General features: G+C 42.0%; 1 long non-coding RNA gene across 2 annotated transcripts; it reads left to right on the top strand.

Annotated features, from left to right (window-relative positions):
* The first annotated feature begins 1,425 nt into the window (after positions 1-1,425).
* LOC127911118 (uncharacterized) lies at positions 1,426-24,081 on the top strand. 2 transcript variants are annotated; one of them, XR_008077625.1, is made up of 3 exons: positions 1,426-1,625; positions 2,550-2,671; positions 23,879-24,081. It is a non-coding gene; the product is annotated as an uncharacterized LOC127911118 (long non-coding RNA). The 2 variants fall into 2 exon arrangements; XR_008077624.1 differs by having other exon boundaries at positions 1,426-1,959.
* The last annotated feature ends 503 nt before the right edge of the window (positions 24,082-24,584 follow it).

Genomic DNA, 24,584 nt, shown 5'->3' with positions numbered 1-24,584 from the left:
CTCTGAATGACCTAAAATGATAAATCTCATATTGGTCTTTCACAGTCAGGTCAACCCAAGCTGTACTTAGCAAGTAGGCTAATAGTAGGAGGAACTCTGTTGTTCTTAGTGGCCATTCCATAACCCTTCCGTAGCTTTTCTAGGTTGCTTCGATGAGTGCATTTTCTTCTATCAGATATATATTTTTTGTTTATTATTTCATGGCACTTAAACTGTACTGAGCAAGTATGCTAATAGTAGGCATACTATTGAAATAGATAAATGAGGCTCTCAACAGTCAGATGAGATTTTTCATTTTATTCTCTGTTTTTTTTCTCTTAAATGCAGTTTTCTTAATATGAAAACAACAAAATTGGTTGTCCTAAATCCCTAACAATTCTTAAACCATGTCGGGAGACTACTTTTGAGGTTTGGGCGAAATCTAATAAATGTACTTTTATTTGTGTTTTTACCCTTTCATTCAAGTGCACAGGCACCTAGCACTGTTGTTTTATTAGTGGTGTTTCTGTAGCACATGAGATGGAGTTTGCAAAACAAATTGCCACCAAAATGATTCAAATAATCATGATATCATTCTGCCAGGTAGGCCAAAGGCCACTTTTTTTTTTGCTAGTTCACATTAATTTGAGAAAGCTTTTCCATCTACCAGAAGACCTTAATAAGTGAGTATATGCAATGCTTACTGAAAAAATGTTTTTGGTATACCAGCGTATACCAGCGTATACTGTCCACTACACCACTATCTGTCACCCTGTATACCCTCGTTCTATTATGTTACTGAGTTACTTAAGTCACACCCTGCACATCTACATCATTGATGGATTTCATTAATAACACAGAGACAAGAACTATTCCGATTGCTAATACGCTTGACAAACCGACAAACTCTAAGTACACATAGCCCCGATTTGTTTATGTTTGCTTTTGAAATTTTGATTCGAGTGTTTTCATGCGCAGCCCATTAGGAAACAATAGGACGTTGCAGAGAGATCATATCACTAGCTCCATCTTCTTATGAGAGATGTTTGTTTTTGTTTTACAATGAAATATGCAGCAGTTATCTCTCTATTCTCTGCCCACACTCGTGTCATTATAGTCACAGGAACCCTGTTGTTCTTAGGGGACATTCCATAACCCTTCCGTGGCTTTTCTAGGTTGTTTCACTGAGTGCATTTTCTTTTTTTTGTTTATTATTTCATGGCACTTTGGCAAAAACTTTCATACAAACATTACCGTTGTCTTGCCTCTCATCTTTTTACTGCCAGTAATGACAGCTAATTGATGGTTCCAGACTTCAAAGTGTCACACCGTGATCTGGTTCACCTGTCCTTGTGATTGTCTTCACCCCCTCCAGGTGTTGCTTATTATCCCCGGTGTATATATCCATGGGCTTCCTGTCTCTCTGTGCCAATTTGTCTTGTTTGCCAAGTCAACCAGCGGTTTTCCTCGTGCCTATTTTTCCCCGGTCTCTGTTTGTTTCTAGTCCTCCTGGTTTCAACCCGTGCCTGTCCTGACTCCAAACCCGCCTGCCTGACCACCAGCCTGTCTATCTCCTTGTACTGTTTTGGACTCGGATATGGTTTCTGACCCCTGCTTGGCCTGACCTTGAGACTGCCTATTGTCTGGTACTGTTTGGACTCTGACCTGGTTTATGAACTCTCACCTGTCCCCTGCCTTTGCCTACTCCCTTTGTAATAATAACTATATCGGAGCTCTACCATCTGCCTCCTGTGTCTGCATTTGGGTGTCGCCTTGTGCCCTTATACAGACAGTTTGGCTTGACAGGCTTTAAAATAGTAGGCACATTACTGTCAGTATAACAATGGCAAGTGGGACTGATTTGATGGTTAACGAGAGGGAACCACATAAAACAGAGGTTGACCCACCGCCAGTATTCTGAATGAGTGTAACTGTAATGACACGTCAACCACCCTCCTGCTGAGAGGAAAAAGGCCCCAGGTGACTCATTTAGGACAGCAGTGTCCATCTCATCACATCAGTGTCCCTCTTATCAAAACTCTGACTGCTGCTATACCGGACTGTCAGATTGGCATTTCACTCAAATGGCACTGATGGCAGTAAGGAAACAGACACAAGTAGCTAGTATAAGATCCAATCTGTCAAAATGTGTTAATGCTAATGCGGGGGGGTTTACCACATGCTTTCCACACACGGTTTTACCCTTGGGTGTAAACAAACCTTGTGGGTTTGTGGGGGAATGATTTGGGGGGATGGTATTTAGGTTGGGGTGTGTGCTCCTGTGGTTGTGGGCTTTAGTTATCTTAACTAGACTATATGTTAGGATAAATGAGATTTGTGGGGGTTGTCTGGGATTGATGGCTGTTTGTAACATATGATGTCATATCAGGTACAGTGGCGACCCCATCTGTTTTGAGCCCCACCTGTTTAGCAAAATAAATAAAGAATTGGGCGTTTTGCATTTTATTTTGGACAGTCATCCAACTCAGGAACTCTGCCCTCTTTCTAGAGCTCCAACCTGAAGATCACTGACATCATGATTTGATCTTGTTTTATTGTTTTATTCCCAGTTTTCTTGAAAGCACCATAAATCCAGAAAATGCCAGACTATGAAGACAAAGTTTGATGACATAATTTGCCCACGAAGTACCGCCGCGCTACCTTCCTGTTCAAGTGAGCACAGCACAACAAAGTGAGTCCAAAAATGTCTTATATGCTGCTGCATTTTTTATTTAACCTTTATTCAACTAGGCAAGTCAGTTGATGTAATATGTCAGGAAGAAATGTATACTGTAACTAAGAAAGTAATACTAAGTGTATGTTGTGTAGTAAGCTGTTAGCCTCTCTAGGGTATGTGGGACGCTAGCATCCCACCTGGCCAACATCCAGTGAGATTGCAGAGCGCCAAATACAGAAATACTAATTATAAAAATCCAGAAAAGTATGAACCACATTTGTTTAAGCTAATCAGCCATATCAGCTATGTTTTTTTTTAAAGGAAGTAGATGAGGTGAATTAACTGTTTCGCTGCCAGACAAGGCTCTGCTGATAGCCAGGTGTAGCAGTAGTAAGGTGTTGGGACTGCTGTTGGGACAGCTTTATGTAGGCCCTAACAGTTTGTGGGCACTGTTTGTCACCATTATAGTGCAATGAATGTATTGTGTAGTGGCTTTGCTGACATGCATCTAAAACATTTTTGGGGAGATTGCCCCACCAAGATTTACATGCTAAAATCGTCACTGGTCAAGTAGAACCTAACCAAGGAGGTGTGATTTATGACCACAGATTAAACTCTGTGATTAGGGGTCGATTTCTATAGAGCAGTGTGCGTACTTTCAAGTACAATGTAACATTTCAATTGTTATTAGGCCAAAAATGTGTATGTGTAAGGCCTGTCGTCGGAAGGAGTGGACCAAAGCGCAGCTTGAAAAGTGTTCATGATTTGTTTTTATTGTCAAAAAAACACTCGAACAAGGTAACAAAACGAAAGCGAACAGTTCTGTCAAGTAACAGAGACAAAACAGAAAATAACTACCCACAAAACACATGTGGGGAAAAAGGCTAGCTAAGTATGATTCCCAATCAGAGACAACGATAGACAGCTGCGTCTGATTGGGAACCACACTCGGCCAAAAACAAAGAAATAGGAAACATAGAATGCCCACCCTAATCACACCCTGACCTAACCAAATAGAGAAATAAAACGTCTCTCTAAGGTCAGGGCGTGACAGTATGATTATATAAGATCTCTTATACACATTTTAGTTAGACCAAATGTTCTAATGTCATTGAATATCTCTTGCATATGAACCTAACTATATTCACTGATGCTGCAGACATCAGTTTTCTATAAATGACATTGCTGATGGAAAATGTCTGAAGTTCAAGACAAACAAAATCACATGTCTCTCTGTTCACCAGCAAATGACTGGACCACTTATCCCAAAAGAGGTGGGGGAAAATTGCAGAGGAATTGGTATAGGGGAGGTGGCATAGTTTTTTGAATGGTCTTTTCACTCATGGGATACAGTAGATCACACACAGATGACTTTGCAAGGATTAATCTGCATAAACATTGATGATTCGCTGTAACCTTTAAACAAAATGCCACCTCTCTAGAGTCTAGACTGTTTGTATATGGTGGTGGTGTCAAAGGATTTGTAGCTGTAGCCTGGTTGTGAATAATATGAATATGAAACAAATATTATTTCTAAGTTGAGACCATTTGAGAAGGTCTGCGAGAGAGATGTGTGCCCCCAGGAACACTCATGTAATATATACTGAGTATACCAACACCTTCCTAATATTGAGTTGCACCCCCCTTTGCCCTCAAAACAGACTCAATTAGTCTGGGCATGGACTCTACAAGGTGTCGAAAGCGTTCCACGGGGAAGGCCCATGTTAACTCCAATGCTTCCCACAGTTGTGTGAAGTTGATTGGATGTCCTTTGGACCATTCTTTATAAACATGGGAATCTGTTGAGCGTGAAATACCCAGAAGCGTTGTAGTTCTTGACACAAACCGGTGCGCCTGGCACCTACTACCATAACCCGGTCAATTGATTAGAAACGTTGTTTGACTTGTTTGGACAAAGTTTACCGGTAACGTTTGGGATTGCTCTGTCTGCATGTTGAACGAGTGGAATGGGTGGATTACTGAATCAAATGCTCCAACTAAACTGACTTTTTTGGGATATAAAGAATGACTTTATCGAACAAAACGACCAGTTGTTGTGTAGCTGGGACCCTTGGGATTGCAAACAGAGGAAGATCTTCAAAGGTAAGTGATTTATTTTATCGTTATTCCAGATTTTTGTGACGCCTCTGCTGGTTTGGAAATATTTTTAATGCTGGTGTATGCGGGCCGCTGTCCTCAGATAATTGGCGTAAAGCTTTTTTGAAATCTGACAAAGCGGTTGGATTAACAAGAAGTACTACCATATATGGGCATATTCATTTATAAGTGTAGGCCTAGCCAATGACCTCATTTCAAGAGGTCATTGCGGTTAGTGTTGTTAAGCATCAACGAAATAAACATGGAATATGTTGAAACACACTGAAAGCTGGTACTCCACAGATCATGCGAATATCTTAGTTGTCTGCCTGTGGCCTACCGTTATTGATCACCAGCCCCGAGACTCTAAATGTTTATTTTACATAAAGTTTTCACCAAACAGCAAACATGTCACAAGGTAAGCTTCGATTAAGTCTGTGTTTGAGCTAGAGCTACATGGGGGGGGGTATCAAATTAACCCTTAGGTTGGTAGGAACAAATCTAGCCTATGCCAATGTATCTGATGATGTATGACTTAATGGCAACATCAAATGTCTACTGAGTGACTATATCTTTCGAATCAAAAATATGTTGCCTGCTTACACAGTGTAGGCATCCATATCCTATGTCCCCTGACACCACTATAATGTTTGAGAGAGGTTGGTTTTGTGGAGATTTAGTTTTTATAGTGAACAATAACTTTTAGGCACATCCAGTGTGCAAAAATAGTGCAATTACCACATACAGACACACTTTGGAGAGGTTGAAAGGACACTTGAATGTACCCTGGATACCGCATAACATCACCACAATGTTTGAGTGAGGTTGATATGGTGGAAATTTCATTTTTATACTGAACAAATTGCATTTAAGGATTAAAAATATGTAATAGCACTGTAATTGTCTAATTTACAGACATATGCCACTTTGGAGAGGTTTAGGGACACTTGGAAACGTCCCGTGACCACCCCTGACACCACTTACTAAAACATCTGCCCATTTCTAGTTGTTAGGTCAATCAATCCCATTTCTAGTTGTTAGGTCAATCAATCCCATTTTTTCTGATATTGTTCACATTTTGTGGAAGCCCTCTGATGTGTTTCCAGCTCAAGTTGATATTGTGTATTCTTAACTATGTAACTTCTATCTTCTGATCATTTCCTCATAATCTCCCAGATGTCTTCTTTCCAAATATACCACGTTTTTCCATGTAATTACACACGAATAGCAGTTACTTTTGGCTATGTCTACTTAGGAGGAAATATATGTTTTGCCATTACATTTATGAGGTTAAAAGCAATGATAAACTGATAACACAATATGCCTTGCTCATATCGATATCCACTAATAACTAGGGTGAAAAATGTCATCCTTAATTCTAGAAAACTGCATGCCTTGCTCATATCGTTATCATATTGAATTGTCAATAATAGTGCCCACTACTGAAATCTAGGATTAGAAATGTTTAATTCTAGAAAACTGATGTCTGCAGTATCAGTGGATATAATAATGTTTTAGTGTGTGTGTGTGTGATCCTTAGTGATTTAAAAAATCGGATGTAATAATATATTTTATTATATTCATAGTTCCTGGTTACAGCTACAAGTCCAGCGACACCAGCCCTGTGTACAACTGGGATACAAAAATGAAACTTAGGATTTTGGCAGATAAGCCATTTATCTACTTCCCTAGAGTCAGATGAACTCGTGGATACCATTTGTATGTCTCTGCGTGCAGTTTGAAGGAATATAATTACTAACGTTAGTGGAATTGCTAACTAGCATTAGCACAATGACTGGAAGTCTATGGTAACTGCTATCATACTAGTAGATAGACTTCCCGTCATTGTGCTAACTTCCCCCACTTCTTCTGGGATAAGTGGTCCATTCACTTGCTGGTTAACAGGGTGCCAAGGAGGATTATCAATTGATCACTGGCAGGACTGGATTCCTATAAGCTTAACTGGCTGCAATGTGAAAGGACTTGCACTGGACTTTGTGCAATCTGGAAACCACATATGAGGCTGCTTTTATTGTAGCTGGGAATTTTAATAAAGCATATTTGAGGAAAACGCTACCAAAGTACTATCAACACATTGCCTGTAGTACTCGCACATCAAAACTCTCAACAACTGTTTCTTCCCCTTTCGGGATGGCTACATGGCCCTCCCCGCCCTCCCTTCGGAAAATCAGATCACGACTCCATCTTGCTCCTCCCTTCCTATAGGCAGAAACTCAAACAGGAAGTACCCGTGCTAAGTTCTGTTCAACGCTGGTTTGACCAATCGGTATCCATGCTTCAAGATTGTTTTGATCATGCAGACTGGGATATGTTAAGGGTTGCCTCTGAGAATAACATTGACAAATACACGTACACTGTGACTGAGTTCATAAGGAAGTGTATAGGGGATGTTATTCCCACTGTGATAATTAAAACCTACCCAAACCAAAAACCGTGGATAGATGGCAGCATTCGTGCAAAACTGAAAGTGTGATCCACAGAATTGAACCACATCAAGGTGACTGGAAATATGGTTGAATACAAACAGTGTAGTTATACCCTCCGTAAGGCAATCAAACAGGCAAAACGTCAGTACAAAGTGGAGTTGCAATTCAACGGCTCAGTCACAAGACTTATCTGGCAGGATCTACAGACAATCACAGATTTCAAAGGGAAAACCAGCCCCGCTCCCAAGGACTGTGGGTTCTCGTTCCCTGTGGCTGACATGAGTAAGACATTTACAACCGTGTCAGGAGTTGCTAGAGCGTGATGGGTCAAGGAAAACCAGGCCTGCCAAACCCAGACAATTGTGGGTCACCTCATGGGTATCCCGGTCACAGCCAACTGTGACACAGCCTGGGATCGAACCAGGATCTGTTGTGAAGCAGCTAGCACTGTGATGCTGTGCCTTAGACCGCTGTGCCACGCGGGAGGTGTTATCAATCAATCTGAGTGTTATCAATCTCTCCCTACCCCAGTCTGCTGTCCCCACTTGCTTCAAGATGTCCACCATTGTTCCTGTACCCAAGAAAGTAAAGGTAACTGAACTAAATTACTATCGCCCCGTAGTACTCACTCTGTCATCATAAAGTGCTTTGAGAGGCTAGTTAAGGATCATATCACCTCCACCTTACCTGACACCCTAGACCCACTTCAATTTGCATACCGCCCCAATAGATCCAAAGATGATGCAATCACCATCACACTGCACACTGCCCTATCCCACCTGGACAAGAGGGATATCTATGTAAGAATGCTGTTCATTGACTATAGCTCAGCCTTCAACAACATAGTACCCTCCAAGCTCATCATTCGTCTGGGTCTGAACCCCCGCCCTGTGCAACTGGGTCCTGGACTTCCTGACGGGCCGCCCCCAGGTAGTGAAGATAGAACAACACCTCCACTATGCTGATTCTCAACACAGGGGCCCCACAAGGCTGAGTCCTCACCCCCTCCTGTACTCCCTGTTCACCCATGACTGTGTGGCCAAGCACGCCTCCAACTCTATCATCAAGTTTGCAGACAACACAACAGTAGTAGGCCTAAAGACAGCCTACATGGAGGAGGTGAGGGCCCTGGCGGAGTGGTGCCAAGAAAGTAACCTATCCCTCAACGTCAACAAAATTAAGGAGCTGATCGTGGACTTTAGGAGACAGCATAGGGAGAACGCCCCTATCAACATCGACGGGACCGCAGTGGAGAAGGTGAAAAACTTCCTCGGAGTACATATCACTGACAATTTGAAATGGTCCACCCACACAGATAGTCCGGTGAAGAAGGTGCAACAGCACCTCCTCAACACCAGGAGCCTGAAGAAATTTAGCTTGGCCCCTAAGGCCCTCACAAACTTACAGATGCACAATTGAAAGCATCCTGTCGGACTGTATCACCACCTAGTATGACAACTGCATCATTCGCAAACTGCAGGGCTCTCAGGAGGTTGGTGCGGTCTGCCCAGCACATCACCGGGGACACACTACCTGCCCTCCAGGACACCTACAACACCCGATTTCACAGGTAGGCCAAAAAGATCAACCACCCGGTCCACGGCCTCTTCACCCTGCTGTCATCTAGAAGACGAGCTCAGTACAGGTGCATCAAAGCTGGGACCGAGAGACTGATGTTTTTTGTTGTTGTGATTATGAGTCTATTTCCATCACCAATGTCATTTCTATAAAACCGATGTCTGCAGCATCAGTGGATATAATGACTTTCCTATGTGCAAGAGATCTTCAATATCTTACAAAATGTGGTCTAATTAAAATGTTAATGTGTGTAAGAGATCGTTAAAATCGTACACATTTTTGGCCTAATACATGTTTTGTGTTACATCGTACTTGAATGTACACAAAACATTCTATTGAAATTGAACCTTAATCACAGTTTAAATCTATGGTCAAAAGTCACTCCTGCTGGGTCAGGTTCTACCTGACACTACATCATATGTTATAAACAGCCGTCAATCACAAACAACCCCATCTTTAAATTACTCTATTTCAAGATATTATGAGCTCTTGGGATTATTAGGATACATTCATTATTCAAAGACTAATGTACCATATTTATAAGTCCCCTGATTATACCACAAAATAAAAAATATAATTTCCCAAATGGACACAGTTAATAGAGACGTATTTACTTTTACATCAATGTTTATGAATACCATAAACTCTCACATTAAATATTTATGGTAGGCCTTCATCAAAAAGTACTAACTAGAGTATTTTCTTTCCCATGTTTACGCATGAAAATATCGAGACTATTCCTCTCAGGTTGTTGGAAGCTTACAGCAGAGTTTCCTCCATCCCTTTTATGCCAGCATGTGAAATAGAAATCCCTGCTGTGGCTTAGCAGTCTTGCTGTAGCTGATACCTCCAGTGTGGCTCAGGGAACACATGATACATTTCATATTGTCCAAACTGAAATCCAATTATTTGCTCAAAGCTTTCTCCCTTAGCACTTTCTAAGCAGTTCAAGAATTCAATGCTAATTCATCTTTTTTTTTCTCTGTCCCTTTTTGGGGAAGTGTCCAAAGTCTCCAACAGCGCCGCTTGGTGTCCTTCAGGTCTGTAATGGAAGTAACACCTGTGGATTTCTACATTTTAGAAAATGTCCCTGTCTATTGGAGCTGGGCTATACAGGATCAGAGAAGAGTGAACTGATTCCTCAGACTTTGAATGACTGTAAGAGAGATTTACATTTTACAGCATTTTTCAACAAATTGGCAAGTACATAATACTTTCATAGAAAACTATTCTTATTCTGTTGAAGTCTGTTGCGTAAAACACATTTCCTATACATACACCGGATAAGGATTCTTTCAAAGCCACCTGGTGCTGGTACTCCATGTGTAAATACTATGCAGGGCTGTTTCTAGAATTTCAGCCCCCCCCCTGCCCCCCATTTATATGGCCCCCTCTTGGCAGGTGTGACTAAATTTGCAGCTTTAAAGCAAATTTCTTGCAGTTCTACACATTTTGTCAGACCATGAGACATCCTGAAAATTGGTCTTCTCACAAAATCATCTGTAGCGCCCGAACGGTTTAGCCTACAAAGTATTATTGAGACTATGACCACTCTATGGAAAGGTGAGACTCTCATTAACATGTACATGTTGGTTGTTTTCCCCACAAGCCTCACAACTCTAGTCTGAAGGTCCCCCGGTACCAGTTCAAAAGATTTATGGAAGTACAGTATATATGGAGACTGTTTAGTACCATAAATTATGGGTTAAATACAGTACCCTAGACCCACTTCAATTTGCATACCGCCCCAATAGATCCAAAGATGCTGCAATCACCATCACACTGCACACCGCCCTATCCCATCTGGACAAGAGGAATATCTATGTAAGAATGCTGTTCATTGACTATAGCTCAGCCTTCAACAACATAGTACCCTCCAAGCTCATCATTCGTCTGGGTCTGAACCCCCGCCCTGTGCAACTGGGTCCTGGACTTCCTGACGGGCCGCCCCCAGGTAGTGAAGATAGAACAACACCTCCACTATGCTGATTCTCAACACAGGGGCCCCACAAGGCTGAGTCCTCACCCCCTCCTGTACTCCCTGTTCACCCATGACTGTGTGGCCAAGCATGCTTCCAACTCTATCATCAAGTTTGCAGACAACACAACAGTAGTAGGCCTGATTTTCAACAATGAGAAGACAGCCTACAGGGAGGAGGTGAGGGCCCTGGCGGAGTGGTGCCAAGAAAGTAACCTATCCCTCAACATCAACAAAATTAAGGAGCTGATCGTGGACTTTAGGAGACAGCATAGGGAGAACGCCCCTATCCACATCGACGGGACCGCAGTGGAGAAGGTGAAAAACTTCCTCGGAGTACACATCACTGACAATTTGAAATGGTCCACCCACACAGATAGTCCGGTGAAGAAGGTGAAACAGCACCTCCTCAACAACAGGAGGCTGAAGAAATTTAGAAGTGTCCAAAGTCTCCAACAGCGCCGCTTGGTGTCCTTCAGGTCTGTAATGGAAGTAACACCTGTGGATTTCTACATTTTAGAAAATGTCTCTGTCTATTGGAGCTGGGCTATACAGGATCAGATAAGAGTGAACTGATTCCTCAGACTTTGAATGACTGTAAAGAGAGATTTACATTTTACAGCATTTTTCAACAACTTGGCATGTACATAATACTTTCATAGAAAACTATTCTTATTCTGTTGAAGTCTGTTGCGTAAAACACATTTCCTATACATACACCGGATAAGGATTCTTTCAAAGCCACCTGGTGCTGGTACTCCATCTGTAAATACTATTCACGGCTGTTTCTAGAATTTCAGCCCCCCCCATTTATATGGCCCCCTCTTGGCAGGTGTGTACACATTTTGTCAGACCATGAGACATCCTGAAAATTGGTCTTCTCACAAAATCATCTGTTGCGCCTGAACGGTTTGGCCTACAAAGTATTATTGAGACTATGACCACTCTATGGAAAGGTGAGACTCTCATTAACATGTACATGTTGGTTGTTTTCCCCACAAGCCTCACAACTCTAGTCTGAAGGTCCCCCGGTACCAGTTCAAAAGATTTATGGAAGTACAGTATATATGGAGACTGTTTAGTACCATAAATTAGGGGTTAAATACAGTACAAGTCAAACAATGAATGTTTCCTGATCTTTCTTATATCTCTCAGATATAGGACAGACAGTTCAGAACAAACTTCCTTTGGATATTTTTGGGGGGCACTATCTTTTGTTCCATGTAGTGAATCTGTAATTCAATGCGTTTGCATGGGCTGATAGCCCCCAAAAAAAAAAAAAATCATAAAATCATTTTTTTATACAGCACTGTGCAAGAGATTTAGGAAGGTGTGAAAAAATGCTGTAAAGTAGTAAGAATGCTTTAAAAAATAGACATGTTAATAGATTATATTTATCAATTAACTAAACGCAAAGTGAGTGAATAAATCAAATCCATATGTGGTGTGACCACCCTTTGCCTTCAAAACAGCATCAATTCTTCAAGGTACAGTTACACAAAGCCAGGGAGTTTGTAGGCATATAGTCAGGTGTTTGATTAAACAATCACACCAACAATTATACCAAACAGGTGCTAATAATCATCAATTCAATATGTAGGTTGAAACACAATCATTAAGTGAAACAGAAACAGCTGTATAGGAGGAATAAAACTGGATGAGGAACAGCCAAACTCAGTTAACAAGGTGAGGTTGCTGAAGACAGTTTACTGTCAAAAGTCATACACCATGGCAAGACTAAGCACAGCAACAAGACACAAGGTAGTTATACTGCATCAGCAAGGTCTCTCCCAGACAGACATTTCAAGGCAGACTGGGGTTTCCAGATTTGCTGTCCAAGCTCTTCTGAAGAAGCACAAAGAAACGGGCAACGTTGAGGACCGTAGACGCAGTGGTTGGCCAAGGGAACTTACCGCAGCAGATGAAAGCATGGTGGAGGTGTGAAGCATGGTGGAGGTTCCTTGCAAGTTTGGGGCTGCATTTCTGCAAATGGAGTTGGGGATTTGGTCAGAATTAATGGTCTCCTCAATGCTGAGAAGTACAGGCAGATTCTTATTCATGATACAATACCATCAGGGAGGCATCTGATTGGCCCCAAATGTATTCTGCAGCATGACAATGACCCCAAACACACAGCAAACGTTATTAAGAACTATCTTCAGCTTAAGAAGAACAAGGAGTCCTGGAAAGGTTGGTATGGCCCCCACAGAGCCCTGATCTCAACATCATTGAGTCTGTCTGGAATTACATGAAGAGAGAGAAGCACCTGAGGCTGCCTAAATCCACAGAAGAACTGTGGTTAGTTCTCCAAGATGTTTGGGCCAACCTACCTGCCGAGTTCCTTCAAAAACTATGTGCAAGTGTAGCTAGAAGAATTGATGCCGTTTTGAAGGCGGTGGTCACACCAAATATTGATTTGATGTAGATTTTCATCTGTTCACTTACTTTGAAATTTGTTAACCATATACTATTAACATGTCTATTTTTGAAAACATTCTTACTTTACAGCATCTTCTCATACCTGTCTAAAATTTTGCACTGTACTGTATATTCAACGGATGTGAAATGGCTAGCTAGTTAGTGGTGGTGCGCGCTAAATAGCGTTTCAATCGGTGACATCACTTGCTCTGAGACCTTGAAGTAGTAGGTCCCCTTGCCCTGCAGGGGCCGTGGCTTTTGTGGACGATGGGTAACGATGCTTCGTGGGTGACTGTTGTTGATGTGTGCAGAGGGTGCCTGGCTCGCGCGAGGGGACGGTCTAAAGTTATAATGTTACATATATATATTTGTATTCTTCAAGGGGTCTTAAAATTCTAAAGCAAAAAGCAAAATGATCCTTGGTATGACCTTCTTAAAACAACTCCATATACAGTAGCTTAGTAGCTTAGTAGCCCCCCCCCAACCCCCATAGCTTAGACAGGGCTTAGACTCTTATGGGAGATTTAAACCTAATTTCCTGCAATTCTATACATTTTGTCACGAGTAAAATTGACAAACAAAATCAATGGGGGCCCCTTGGAGGTCAGGGTCCCTGGGCAAGTGCCCTGCATGACTGGTTAATAATGTTGCTTTTACCTTGAAATGGTACTGATACTATTTCTATCTTAATATCAAGTGCAACTGACTTGCAATGAGCTAATCACATGCATATGAATCCCATTGTAAACTACCTCAGAGCCCTGAGCCATATGTATCTGTTGAAGGGCTGAAACAAACAGTCATATTGATCCAGAGACGTTAAGAAGGACAAGAATGCCTTGTATTGATTTACCCTTTTGGGAACCCAGTTAACACATCGGAAACGCATCCAGCCTGCCCACCCGGCAACAGATAAGAACAAACAGGGCCCTCCAGCTAAGAGGGGCAGAGGGTAAGAAAACAACCATCATCCAATAATCTCATCCCCCCCAAAAAAGGGGGAAAAAAAGAAATATGGAAGAAGAATGGAAGAAGCCTTTATGGCATACTATATTCAGAATATTTTCCCTTGTTTCAGTTTTGGTACTGTGGTTTTCTGGATCTTACTACCACCAAACGGATGATTAGTATTAATGGGAGATAGTAACATGCATCCTTCTTGACACCCATCCCAGCTGGAGATGCTGCAGGCTATAAACAGGTTTCTGCATCACAAGTGGATTTTTCAAGCCCAACTCATGAAAAGCAATACTTCAAAACCATCCTACAAAGTGAGAAATTCCATTGTTGTTTTTGTCTGTGTTTGAGTGACAAGCAACGTAGTCTGCAGGGACTGCTGTATGAAATCTTTGTAAAATGTTCATAAAGATCTTAACACTTTCTAAAGGGATCAATTCTATACCATGTAAATACAGAGTAAATAACATGTTAATACAATGTTGTTACTACGGTAATTACAATGTAACTATCCAGGTATAGGCGCAAACTGTGAGGTGATTGTAGGAAATCAAGCAAAGCATCACAAACCCAAGTAAAAATAAGGGAGTCGATGATCAAAGTTTCAATTATAGTGCAGAATCAGATATCAACTCCTGGCATAATTCATACCCAATGCAGTTGTAGCTACTTTCTTAGTGAAAGTACACCTCTATTATGCTAATTGCAAATGTTGGAAGAGACGCACCGCATGTCTTCCATCTCAGGTGCTGCTAAAGATGGGATTCCTACAGATACTGCCTCTCTCTCAGCATCAACCTTCTTAATCAGACCATCCATCTGTTCAGGGGATACACACCACACACCTCAAGCTGCCACTGATTCAATTGACTGTGTGTTGTTGGTTTTCCCTCAGCCAGAATTTTCCGAGATAGATTGTTTGCTGGTATTTGAGGAAAGGATATTCAAGCAGGCTGGGAGGCAAGGAGGCTGGATGGAAGAGTTTGCCAATAAATAGGCTTTATGAAAGGCTCAATTCAATCTGTGTTTATGTAGTTTTGGCAGGTTGACTGAATTTTGCCCCAAAGTTTCCGCTCACACATACAACTTATTATCACATCCAGCATCAAAGTGATAATATCAGCTGGATAATATACACTTATTGTACAAAACATTAAGAACACCTGCTCTTTCCATGACATAGACTGACCAGGTTAATCCAGGTGAAAGCTATGATTCCTTATTGATGTCAAGTATTAAATCCACTTCAATCAGTGTAGATGAAGGGGAAGAGAGGATAAAGGAGGATTTTTAAGCCTTGAGACAATTGAGACATGGAATGTGTATGTGTCACGCCCTGGCCATAGAGAGGCTTTTATTCTCTATTTTGGTTAGGCCAGGGTGTGACAAGGTTGGACATTCTAGGTTCTTTATTTTTTTGTTTTCTATTTCTTCGTTTTTGGCCGAGTGTGGCTCCCAATCAGAGGCATCTGTCTACCGTTGTCTCTGATTGGGAATCATACTTAGGCAGCCTTTTCCCCACCTGTGATTTGTGGGTAGTTAGGTTCTGTTTAGCGTCTGCACCTGACAGAACTGTTTCGGTTTTTCACTTTGTTCATTTGTTCGAGCGTTTTTTGAGAAATAAAATATCATGAACACTTACCACGCTGCGCTTTGGTCCGATCCTCATTCCGACGAGAGCCGTGACAGTATGTGTGCCATTCAGAGGATGAATGGGCAAGAGAAAATATTTAAGTGCCTTTGATGTATGGTAGTAGGTGCAAGATTAACGTTGGGAGGGACTAGCAGGATGCACATAAATGTATGCAGACACACACTGCACCAAACAGTTCTTTGAATAGCTCAAAACAATCTGTGAAGTCTTGCACATCACATCTGAGATCAGCAGATGGCAAAACCATCCTCAGAGACAAAAGAAATATTGCAGAGAGGTGGGTGGAACACTTCAGCAATATCCTGAACAGACCATCCACTGTCAACCCCTAAGCCATAAACCTGATGCCCCAAAAGGCCATCCAACATCACCTGGACAATCCACCTACATTCGAGAAAACTGAAAAAGCTATCAGCATGATGATCTTGGGGAATGCACCAAGTAAAGACGGTATCCTGGCCGAACTCTATAAGACTGCTTGCTCAATACCGGCAAAAGTATTCCATGACATCTTTACCAGCATCTGGGAAATCGAGGAAATGCCCCAGGACTACAAGAATGCAACTGTCATGACGTTGCCCTCTTTGGGTACAGCGAGTACCATCCCCCTCTCTCTGTCTCCTACACCTAAGCTGCTGTGGTCAGAGAGGTTGTACATTTCTGCAGGAGATGATCTCCTCATGGCCACAGTATAGAGACAGAGTGAATTTTCATAGAGAACAAAGGAATTTCATCCACCTCACAGAACTTGAGGTCCGAACAACATTTATGTTCCGGAGAAGGTATAAAAGATCAGTGAAGAATCCAGCTACGAACTGGTCCGTTTGGTGCAATTTTGTGGGGCTCATGCGAGACAGTGCGGCCACATTACCATAACGCTGTTTATATAATAGCCTCAGATATGAGGTTTACATCTAATTGTTGTATAAGATGAATGAGTGAGGATGATACTGTTTGTAAAATTGTGTAATGTGATTTTGGACTTTTTAATGAAGGAAACTCCAATTCCCTTTTGAGTTTAACTAAATCGGAGGACCGCCCATGAGCCCAGTTAGGGTCGGGCATCCTAGGACAGGCCCTTTTCTGCAATTCTGAATAAAACCCCACCTTGAGAATTTCTGAACAGACCATGTTTCTCTCCATTACGAGAGGACAAAGGTTGCAGACCATGTTTCTCTCCATTACGAGAGGACAAAGCTGGCAGACCTGCTTACCTCGATAATGAGAGGGACAAGGTTTGAGACCAGATTGCTGAATCTTTGAACCATCCCACGTGGTTAACTTCTTGGCGCACCCATCCCGTTAGCGGGATCATTTTCGTCAACATCCGCTGAATTGCAGAGCGCCAAATATGACTAAAAATATTTAATTTTCATGAAATCACAAGTGCAATATAGCAAAACACAGCTTAGCTTGTTGTTAATCAACCTGGCGTGTCAGATTTCAAAAAAGCTTTTCGGCGAAAGCTATCCAAGCGTTTATGTTAGGGCATCTCTCTCTGTAGACAAAACATTACAAACAGCTAGCAGCAAAGTAGATTGGTCACGAAAGTCAGAAAAGCAATAAAATGAATCGCTTACCTTTGATGATCTTTGGAAGTTTGCACTCACAAGACTCCCAGTTACACAATAAATGTTCCTTTTGTTCCATAAAGTTTATTTTTAAATCCAAAAACCTCCATTTGGTTGACGCGTTATGTTCAGAAATCCACATGCTCGAGCGGTCACGACGGGGCAGACGAAAATTCCAAATAGTATCCGTAATGTTCGTAGAAACATGTCAAATGTTTTTTATAATCAATCCTCAGGTTGATTTTACAATATATAATCGATACAATTTCAACCGGACCGTAGCTTTTTCAATAGGAGTGAGAGAGAAAATGTCTGCTCCAAGCTACTCAAGCATGCAAAACTATGCTGGCACCCAGCCATCCAATGATGCGATGTGATCTTTCTCGCTCATTTTTCAGAATAAAAGCCTGAAACTATGTCTAAAGACTGTTCACACCATGTGGAAGCCATAGGAAAAGGAATCATCCCTTTAAATTAGTCCTTCTCAAATAGTGGGGCGCTCCCGAGGGGGGGGCTCGGAGCGCTGCCAGGGGGCGTGTGTGACCCTGGGGAACATGCTATTTTTGCCGCAGGGAGTAGGTTTTGAACAAGAGCACACAGCACAGAGCAAGAGATATGAAGTGCAGATAACAAACCCTTAAGATACACCATGGAAAGGACTCCGGGCACTCATCAAGAGGGCCTCACCTAATGCTGAGTGGACACACTGTGTTATACACAGAGAAGCACTGGCATAAAGGCACCTTTCCTCTGACTTAAGTGAGGTTATGACTGACATTGTAGGTGTAGTCAATTTTATAAAGACCAGACCACTAAAAACAAGAGTCTTCTCTGCTATCTGTGAGGAGATGGGAGCTGAACATCAAGCTGTGCTGTTTCACAGTAAAGCAAGGTGGCCGTCACGAGGAAAAGTCTTGTCCCGAGTTTTTGGGCTCAGAGAGCAGATAAGAATGTTTTCGGAGCAGGAGCACAAGTATGACCTCGCAGAAAAAAAATTGTGATGAGAACTTCCTGGCAAAACTGGCCTACCTGAGTGACATATTTGGAAAGCTAAATGAACTAAATCTACAGCTTCAAGGGAATGATAAACACCCCCCTCAGATCACAGACAAGATCGGCTCTTTCACTCAAAAGCTTGCAATGTGGGGCAGGCGACATGATGAAGGAAATACTGATTCATTCGAGAACCTGCATGAATTTGTTGACACTACTGACTATGGTGCCACCTCAGTGAATCAGGAGCATATTTCATCACTGATGGAATTCTTTAAAAAGTACTTCCCTGAAAACAGTACCCAATATGACTGGGTGAGAGATCCTTTCAATGCACCAGCTCCAACTGGTTTCAGCTCTGCAGAGGAGGACCAGTTCATTGATATGACGTCTGACTCCACATTGAGACTGAGGTTCACATCACAGACACTGAGTGAATTATGGCTGAGTGTAGAGAGGCAGTATCCACTCTTAGGGCAGAGGGCCATGGGCATTCTTCTTCCTTTTGCAACATTTTATCTTTGTGAGACTGGCTTCTCTGCTGTTGCTGCACTGAAGACCAAGTACAGGTCCCAGCTAAACATTGAGCAGGAGCTGAGAGTTGCGGTGTCATGCTTCAAACCCCGCTTCAAAAAGCTTTCCTCTGCAAAACATGCTCATTGCAGCCATTAATCCTGATTTCCTCATTTTGATTTTAAAAAATCAGCACAAATTGTTTTATTCATTTTTGTTTTATAGGTCAAAGTGTTTCATATCCTGAGTTAATGTTGCTGATCAATTTGAATGTATTATTATTTATTGATTAAATTACATTATATTTTTCAGAATCAAATGGTCCAAAAATGTTTACAGTTTAAATAAGGATTTATTTAATTTTTGTTGAAATTTCAGGCAAATTGATGCACTTTAAGTCTTTTCTGTTACAGACTAAAAAACAATGTTAATAAAGTTATTCTTTGTTGTAAGTTGATCTATATTTCTTTATTTTTTTATTTTCTTTAATGTTAATAAGGATACAATGTTATGCATAGGTGTACTTATAACAATTTTATAGACAAATTATACTATTTACAGTCGCGGCAGAGAGTTGGGGGGCGCGAAATGTTTACTTCTTCCTAGGGGGCGTAACAGAAAGCAATTGAGAAGCACTGCTTTAAATGGAGGGAAGGCATGCAATGGAACAGAGAGGTTTCAGGAAAAACAGCACTTCCTGGTTGGATTTTCCTCAGGTTTTCGCCTGCAATATCAGTTCTGTTATACTCACAGACAATATTTTGACAGTTTTGGAAACTTTAGAGTGTTTTCTATCCTTATCTGACAATTATATGCATATTCTAGATTCTGGGCCTGAGAAATAGGCAGTTTCATTTGGGTCCGTTTTTCATCCAAACATCAAGATACTGTCCCCTACACTCAAGAGGTTAAACTCTTAAACTATCAATACCGACAGAATAAGAACAAGTCTTGATATTAATTACTAGTCTGCAGCTAGGAATTCGGTATCATTGAATGTGAAGACCGACAAACGCCGAAACATCTATCCATAACGACATGAATGAATGTCACTCTGAACCATCCATTCTAACAACGACAGAGAGAGAAACGGACAATTCTACAAAATAAACAAACTTTTCAACAGCGATCAAGAAGACACACTGAGTGTAAATATATATATTGATTGCAATTGTTCCCGAATGAGTGAGTGTTCATGTGCAAAGGATCAACATTTCAATTGTTATAATTATCAACTCTATATTGACTTCTCAGCTGACCCCCACTCCCCTTTTGTCTAACATGCCGCCATGCCGATTTAGCCCACTAGGGCACATTCCTCTATAATTTCTAAATTTACTTTGTTTGTTTGTGTGTGCACTTCTGTGATTGTTTAGTTAGTCAATAAATAAATGATTTAAGACAATTGCTGTATGGATGACTCATAGTGAAGACAGGGTTCGTGCAGATAACCAACAATTTACGACGTTTGGAATGAGACTTACGTGAGGTAAAATAAATAATTAATTCATTCAGAAGACTATTGATCAGGTTTGAAAATATCTGAAAAGTTATATTAGGAAAATTATAACTTTGTAATCTGAATATTTTTCTTGGTGCCCCGACTTCCTAGTGAATTACATTTGCCTGATTAGTTAATCACGAAATGCTAATTACAGAGAATCTTTGATAAAAACTAAAAGTCTTCAGTTAATGAAAGTAAAGACACGACACGACCATTGTTGCCCTGTATAAAAACAAAGGCAGCAAAGAAGACTGTGGCAACTATAGAGGGATCGCACTTCTCTCCATAGTTGCCAAGATCCTTGTCTGAGTCATCCTTAATAGGCTAACCTCCATGTCAGAAGAGAACCTTCCAGGAGCGCAATGTGGATTCAGGCCTGGTCACAGTACAACGGACATGATATTTACCATTAGACAAATACAATGAAAACGTATTGAGCAAAACATGGACCTCTTACTGCATGTTCTTAGATCTCACCAAAGCTTTTGACACGGTGAACAGGGATGGGTTATGGAAGATCCTCCACAAATTTGTCTGCCTGAAAAAACTTGGCTAAGGACCTTAACAAAGGCATCTCCATCAGACACAGGGATGATGGTTCAATCTACAACCTACGCAGGCTCAGAGCAAAGACCAAAACACAAAACACAAGAACATCTTGTCCTCTTTGCTGTGCCCTACTCGCAGACTCAGAGGCATATCTCCAATCTTTGGCAGACAATTTTGATGAAGCTTGCAAGAGTTTCGGCCTTCACCCCTGTCCAGCCCAGTGATCCCCAGCATCCACTTAAGTGGATCTGAGCTTCAGAATGTCAACCACTTCACATATCTGGGGAGCACCATCTCCAAGGATGGCTCACTTAACCAAATAATAACTAGCAGAATCCAGAAAGCAAGCCAGTCATTGGGAAGGCTGAGGAACAGGATACTAAATCAGCATACCATCACTCTTTCATCAAAGATGAAAATCTAAAATGCAGTAGTCATCACAACTCTGTTGTATGGATTGGAAACTTGGACCTTGTACAGTTGCCACATCAATTGGCTGGAGACATTCCATAGACAATGGCTGAGATCTACACTAAACAAAAGTATGTGGACATCCCTTCATACTTGTGGATTCAGCTATTTCAGCCACACCCGTTGCTGACAGGTGTATAAAATTGAGCACACAGCCATGGAATCTCCATAGACAAACAATGGCAGTAGAATGGCCCATACCGAAGAGCTCAGTGACTTTCAACGTGGCACTGTCATAGGATACCACCTTTTCAACAAGTCAGTTTGTCAAATATCTGCCCTGCTAGAGCTGCCCCAGTCAACTGTCATTGCTCTTATTGTGAAGTGGACACGTCTAGGAACAACAACGGCGAAGGGATAGGCCACACAAGCTCACAGAACGGGACTGCCGAATGCTGAAGTGCATAGTGTGTAAAAATCGTCTGTCCTCGTGTTGTAACACTCACTACCGAGTTCCAAACTGCCTCTGGAAGCAACGTCAGAACAAGAACTCTTCTTCGGGTGCTTCATGGAGCTTCACGAGCAGCTTCACGAGCAGCCACACACAAGCCTAAGAACACAATGTGGAATGCCAAGCATTGGCTGTAGTGGTGTAAAGCTTGGCACCATTGGACTCTGGAACAGTGTAAAGGCGTTCTCTGGAGTGACGAATCACGCTTCACCATCTGGCAGTTCGACATACTAATCTGGGAAATCTTAATGCTACAGCATACAATGACATTCTAGACGATTCTGTGCTTCCAACTTTGTGGCAACAGTTTGGGGAAGGCCTTTTTCTGTTTCAGCATGACAATGCCCCCTTGCACAAAGTGAGGTCCATACAGAAATGGTTTGTCGAGATCGGTGTGGAAAAACGTGACTGGCCTGAACAGAGCCCTGACCTCAACCCCATCGAACACCTTTGGGATGAATTGGAATGCTGATTGCATGACAGGTCTAATCGCCCAACATCAGTGCCAGACATCACAAATGCACTTGCGGCAAAATGGAAGCAAGTCCCCATAGCAATGTTCCAACATCTAGTGGAAAGCCTTCCCAGAAGAGTGGAAGCTGTTACAGCAGCAAATGGGAAACCAACTCCATATTAATGCCCATGAATTTGGAATGAGATGTTTGATGAGCAGGTGTCCAAATACTTTAGGCAATGTAGTGTATTATGGGTATCCGGTGGCAAGACAAGGTATCCAACATGGAGAAAGTACAGAAAGCTAACAGCACCAGCATTGAGGCTAAGATCATTAAGGCACGGCTCCAATGAACCGGCCACACCATCAGGATGCCCAACAACCGTCTCCCAAGAAGGATCTTCTTTGGTGAGGCTGCAGCAGGAGCACTGGAAGACCGATCTAAAACGTGCTTCAAATACTACCTTGAACGACCTCAAGTTCTGTAATATCCAGACCCAGCCAACTCACAGGCATCACCTCTACCCAATCAACCTGGCATCCCAAAACCCTCACAGCAATAGACAAGTTCGAGCAGGATAGAAACAATCCTCGAACTGCAGCCATAACAAAGTGTCATTCCCGCATAACCGGACCCACAACCCCAGCAGAAGCATATGTCTGTCCCTCATGCCTCAGAGTCTGCGCTTCAAAACTAGGACTCCTGAGCCACTCAAGAACTCACAATAAACCGAAGTGACATGCACAAGTTATCATAGTCGAAACCAATGGACTACCAGAGAGAGAAAGGTACTAGATACCCAGCATACCGGTTTGACTGTGTCAAGAACTGCAACACTGCTGGGTTTTTCACGCTCAACCGTTTCCCGTGTGTATCAAGAAAGGTCCACCACCCAAAGGAAATCCGGCCAACTTGACAAAACTGTGGGAAGCATTGGAGTCAACATGGGCCAGCATCCCTGTAAAACATTTTTGTTACCTTGTAGAGTCCATGCCCCAACGAATCGAGGCAAAAGGCATTGCAACTCAATATTAGGAAGCTGTTCCTAATGTTTTGTACACTCAGTATATGTGTCACGGGTGCCTATGGTTCTATTTAATCCTTTTTCCCTCGTGTCCTTTATTATTTTTTTTTATTGACTTCAGTGCTTTAATATTTATTTATTCCTAGCGTGTACAGTTTTGGATAACTTATTTACTTATTTGAATGACTTCCTTTCCATTGAAATCGTTAATCCCCTTTTAGTGTTTGTCTCACATTGTCGGAATGAGTGTTAATTTGGGGCCTGAGCCACGCCCCCCACACCTGAGAGTATTGGGGTTACGATCTGCCCGTGCACATGTTCAGGAGAGCTTCAAGCCAGCAATAGAAGAGGACAGCTGTCACAGGCTGCGACAGCCACACCACCACCACCACCACTACCGCCGCCGCATCTGGGGAGAGGGGACCGGATGAGTGTGACACTGCTCGGGACGATCTCAACAGAATGACCCTGCTCTGGATGAAGAGCCAAACAACATTTAAGTGCGTACCAATGACTTCCAGTATGATGATGTTCCTGATAAAGCTTTCTCCACCCTCTCCAGATGTGTCCTGCTACGACGAGTCTGCAGAGGCCGCGATTACCGCATCGGAACCCCATGATACCAACGCCGAAGCGAAGAGCACTCCATTCCAAACAACTATGAACTTTAACGTGTGTGAGTGGGCCCGGGCCTTTCCTTATGTTTTGTTCTGTGTTGTTTTTAATCCTGTAAACCCATTTTAATACTAAGAAAATAAAGACACAAAAGAACCGTATACACTGACTGTCTGCCTCCTGCTTGTGTTTGTGGTACAGGGATTGAAAGAACTTTGGTTTTTGGTATGGTTGTGTGAGTAGACATCATGTTGTCAGCTGTATAGTATGTGGTATAGTAGGCTACACAGGGTTTTTGAATAACTTTTTAAAAAATCATTCCCATATGGGTGTTCAATAATATACAAGTGCTTTAAGAATCCTATATCATAATAAAACATAAATGAGCTCATACAGGCGTAATGCAGGTCAGAGAAAAATTTAACCAGGCAGCACTACATTTGCAGTCCCCTGCTGTCCTGCTAAGAGCCCCATCCTGAGTCCTGACCTTCAAGGATTGAGAAGTCTATTTGCTGTCATGATTTAATTGAAAGCGCATGTACCGCACAGTGATTTGCATTACAATCACCTTTTTTAATTGCCCAAGAAGCCTATGCATGTTTTATGAAGAGTACAGTGTCAAAGGCAACATTTTAGTGACTGTCAGGGCAGAC

The sequence above is a fragment of the Oncorhynchus keta genome, chromosome 23 (assembly GCF_023373465.1).
Source record: "Oncorhynchus keta strain PuntledgeMale-10-30-2019 chromosome 23, Oket_V2, whole genome shotgun sequence".
Classification (NCBI taxonomy): Eukaryota; Metazoa; Chordata; class Actinopteri; order Salmoniformes; family Salmonidae; genus Oncorhynchus; species Oncorhynchus keta.
This window is presented reverse-complemented; position numbering and strand designations above follow the sequence as displayed.